This window comes from Microtus ochrogaster, linkage group LG2, assembly GCF_000317375.1.
Source record: "Microtus ochrogaster isolate Prairie Vole_2 linkage group LG2, MicOch1.0, whole genome shotgun sequence".
NCBI lineage: Eukaryota > Metazoa > Chordata > Mammalia > Rodentia > Cricetidae > Microtus > Microtus ochrogaster.
Window position 1 is genome coordinate 30366193 of NC_022028.1, and position 4982 is coordinate 30371174.

The following is a 4982-nucleotide window of genomic DNA, read 5'->3' on the forward strand; positions in this document are numbered from 1 at the left end:
AATAAATAAATAAATATTTAAAAAAAAAAAAAGAAGGAAGAGTTCTTCTCTTGGGTTTATAGTTCCAGAGGGAAAAGTGTCCATCACCATCATGATGGTAGTTGGCAGACATAGTGGCTGGAGCAGTGAGCTGAGGGGTCACATGTTAAACTGCAAGTAAGAAGAGAGAGAGCACACTGGGGATGGCTTGAGGCTTTTAAACCTTAAAGCCCACCCCCAGTGACATAATTTCTCCAACAAGACCAAAACGCCCAAGCCTCTCCAAATAGCACCACCAATTCAGGACCAAGCATTCAAATGTCTAAGCCTACAGAGACATTCTCATTTAAACCACCACAAATACAATTCTAGAACATTGGGAGATAATTGTCTGGGTTACCAGCATCAGAGCAGCCAAGTCTTTTCCCTTGCTTTTTTGAATTTTCTTGCTTGAAAACTTAAGGGAGAAGATGACTTTTATAGCTTGTTTGTCAGGGCTAATTCAAACTACCGACTGACATTTTGGAAACAGATTCAAGGTTAAATTTTAAAATGTATTGTTTTTTATGACCATGAGACTCCAAAGACTGACTTATTTGGTACAAAGGCTAGAGAGAGCTGCCTGACAGGATAATTGATATTTTCATTGTTTAAAAGCAGCACACAAAATTGACTTAATACATGCTCTAAGATGTGGTTGATCTTTATTTTGTATTGTTTCCTTCCATTTATATTAAACAAAAAAGGCAAAACAGTTCCCTTGTAGTGGAACGGCAGAGTAAATAACGCTTTATCTCCTACTGAAATCACATTGGAACATCACTAATTAGCGTTAATTAGAGGAAAGTCTAGTTGGAATGCATCAATGGTGTAATTTATAGCCGAATTGTGGTCTTACCTTTACACACGTAAAGAGACAGAGTGTAGCAAGTAAAGTGTTGCTGACGAAGGGCTTTGAGAAGTAACAGCCAAGGAGAATTTGTAATGAGCTCAGTGGTACTATTAAAATCAGTATCGGTGTTTATTATACACCAGGATTTGCATAAATTATCTGGTTTTCGACAACGCAAAGGGAGACAAGGTGTGTGTCTGATTACAGATTCTTGAGAGGCTGGATGACTGGCTTTTCACTGAGCATTGTTTGCAGGCAAGTTTTGTGTTCTCATTGAGAGCCTAGTAAGCTTCCCCTTCACAGGTGCTTCAAAACTGTTTCAGATATTGAAAACATTACTGAAATAGGCTGCTGTTCAGTGATAGAGTGCTTACCTAGTATGCAAGAGGCTCTGGGTTTGATCCATAGCAAAATGCACACACATGCACCCACACAAACACACACATACACACACCTCAGCATTCCTCTAACTGCCTTGTGTTAATGACTTTGCAGAACAAATGTGATTGCACATGAGGTTGAAAATGTGACTCTGTCCAGCTTATGGCCTGCAAGATACAAGCTAATAAGGTTGTGTTCTTTATGTCTAGTTTAGTCCATTGATGTCTATTGTAGTTGCTTGCTTCTCTTCCTTCTCTCACAAGGTATACCTTTTTTTTTTTCAGCAAACTACAAACATCTGGCTTTATTTTAGGAAGACAAAATGACAGTGAGTTAATTGTCAAAGCTGCATGCAATTCAAACTGTTTTGTGGGCATTAGTTTTTACACACTACCTCCAGTGAACAGTCCTAAATTAGAACTTTTGATATTGTCTGATAAGGAAACTGATAAATAGAGAAATAACTGATGCTGACAACAGGAAAAGTGGGGAGGCAGATGCCAGAGTCATCTGGGTTGGAGGATGAGCCCTCATCACTTGGGAACAGATGGTTGATGCTCATCACAGTTCAGAAATCTCTCCTCTCTGATAGATGTCCAGTGCAGCTCAAGGACTGGACTGAGAGCAGCTATAATGGGCTTCCCAGAAATATTATACAGATTTAACAAGGCCACAGGAAACTCTGTGAATATCAGAAAGATTTCCTAGCACCCATACCTACTAGAGTTCATTAGACAATATCCTTTCTGTTTGCCTTGCATGTAAGCTGCCCCAAATCTCAAAGACCAACGTCTCCCAATTGTAAAGTGAGAAAAAGAAATGAAAATGGAGTTCTTCATTGCCCTGGTAAGAAAACAGCCTCTTAAGACAGAAATCAATACAACTGCCCTAAATTTATGGAGAGAGTCATTAAAAATAAAGGTATCTAGAAAATCTCCATGTATTTCATTACACAGCATCACAGCAGTTTAAAACATGCAGAGGCACATACACATACATGTAGTAGGAGGACCTGCTTGTTTTGTTCCTGGCTGCTTAACAGCTCAGACCTGAAATAATCACACAGAAACTATATTAATTACATCACTGCTTGGCCCATTAGCTCTAGTTTCTTATTGGCTATCTCTTACATATTAATCTAACCCATTTCTATTAATGTGTGCATTGCCACGTGGCTGTGACTTACTGGGTAAAGTTCTGTCTGGGTCTCATGGGCTACATGGCTTCTCTCTGACTCTGCTCTTTCTCCCAGCATTATTCAGTCCAGTCCTCCCTGACTAGCTCTGCTTTGCCCCACCCTACTCTGTTATAGGCTCAAAGCAATTCTTCATTCATTAATGATAATCACAGCATACAGAGGGAAATCCCACATCACCTCCCCTTTTCTGTTTAAATAAAAAAACAATTTTTAATTTTAAAATAGTAAAATTATGCTGGGCGATGGTGGTGCACGCCTTTAATCCCAGCACTTGGGAGGCAGAGGCAGGCGGATCTCTGTGAGTTCGAGACCAGCCTGGTCTACAGAGCTAGCTCCAGGACAGGCTCCAAAGCCACAGAGAAACCCTGTCTCGAAAAACTAAAAAAAAAAAAATAGTAAAATTATATACAACAAAACAGATATCAAGCAAGAATTATAGTTACAATATTTATATCTACTTTATTTTTTATTGCAACTAAGGAAAACTATAATTATAACTATCTATTCTTCAACTCCATTAAAGACTCCAGAAGGATATAATATTACCTAAGTAAAAAATAAGTTCACTGTAAGCAACTTCAAAAACTTTAGAATTGACATAGACTTCTTGCTGCCTGGACAGTCACTCAAAATTCTTCTGTGCCGTTAGGACATCCATCTTTAGCCTACAGGCCCATAGTATCTGGCAGACTTTTCCATGAAGCAGGAAATTTGAAAGATTGTTTTGCCTCTATTGGCAGATTGTCAGTAATTTTCTTCTGTGTCTTGTAGAATTTCTGGCAGACTCTTTCATGAAGCAGGAACCCAGAAAAATTGTCTCACCTTTAGGCAAGTTCAGCAGTCATTTCTCTGCAGGCACTGCATGTCCAGTTCATCAAGCAGTCCAGGCAAGAGCAATTTCTTGCCCAAATGGCTAACAAACTCCATAAGGAACTTCTTCAATGCCCATCTTCCTCTTGAAGTAATTGGTGCTGCCAGGAGCAGACATGTCTCTGTCATGAAAAGTCCTAACTTCTTAAAACATTTTAAAGGCCATATTTTGTAGTCTTTGAAAGGTTTGAAAAATACCTATCTATCTGAAATACATCTCTGTACATCTAGAAAATTTAACTGACATGACTACAAGCTTGACTATTATAGATGATTATCTATTAACCTGTATTTCTTAATTATACATTACATTTTCTAAATGAACTATACAATCACAATACCTTAATCAAGAGCTGAAATATACAATAACAATATTGACCTTAAATTTGTATCAATAAACCAAGATCTATGCCAATGTAAATCTCTATAGTGTATTCCCCCTTTAAATGTAAACAAACATTTATAAACAATATTTGGGAATATGAGCATAGTTCTATCCAAACTTCTTCCTGCTGTTTATTGGGTGAAATAATTTTTGAGGGGTATTCAAAGCTACCTTTAAGGGGGGGGTCTTGGTCCATTAAACCACATTAGTCTAGAAGCAATCCACAGGTTCTCATCTTCTGTGGACAGAAAAGAAGAATCTCTTTTTCAAAGCAACATATCCTTAGACCTAAATTCTGACATCAAGACACCTTTATAATATACATGCTGGCTTGGCTTAGCAGCCCATACAATAAAATGTCTCTCTGTATTTAGCTCCTTCACAGTCAAAAAATTCAACGAAAACATAATAATATACATATTCCAGACTCTCTGTGAATTTTCCATCTTTACGTGGCTTATTTTTCTTTACTCCTTTTAACTTATGACTGTCTATACTCTGTCTCTTTAAAGACTTTGTTTCATTTTTTTGTAAACCATCTACTTCTTTTTATAACTCTCTATACTCATTTTCTTCTCTCTCTCAAGCCTATGTACATTTATCCAACACTGTGACTCATTTAGACATCTTTTACATCTGAATCTGTCCTATTGTATATCTATAATTCTTTTCTGACAAGGACTGCTTCTTAAAATGCCAAGTGCTTCTTAAAAACATAAGTGGCCCCATAGCTAGGGGAAATACGGTACTTCCTGCTTGCTTCGCCCAGTCCAGCTGCCTCTGAGAGCTATGCACAGTGCCCCATCTATAGGCACCCAGCTGGTCCATGTTGCCACCAAGCAAGCCTTAGCACGTTGCTCAAAAACCCCATTCAAATGCTTGGTCTCCTAAAAGAGCCAGAGGTCAACCTGGCAGCTCAGCCCAGAAGGCTGGCATTTCAAAATGGCCGCAGATTTTTTTTTCTGCTACTACTGAATCAGGAAAACCTCTGTTAAGGGAGCCATGCCTCTGCTTGATTCTAGCAAACAGAGCCCACCCAAGAAAATGTTGCTACTAAACCATGCTTGACTCTGTCTTGTGTATAGGATCCCTTTTTAAGCTTTCTCAGGTTTTAAGTAGATTTTAGTTGGCCATGTGGTGCCAATTTGTTGCAGGGGGCTGCTTTTTCATCCTGACCACCCAGAACCAAAATAACCACACAGAAACTGTCTTATTTAAATCAGTTCTTGGCCCATTAGCTATTGTTTCTTATTGGCTAACTCTTTTTTTTTTTTTTT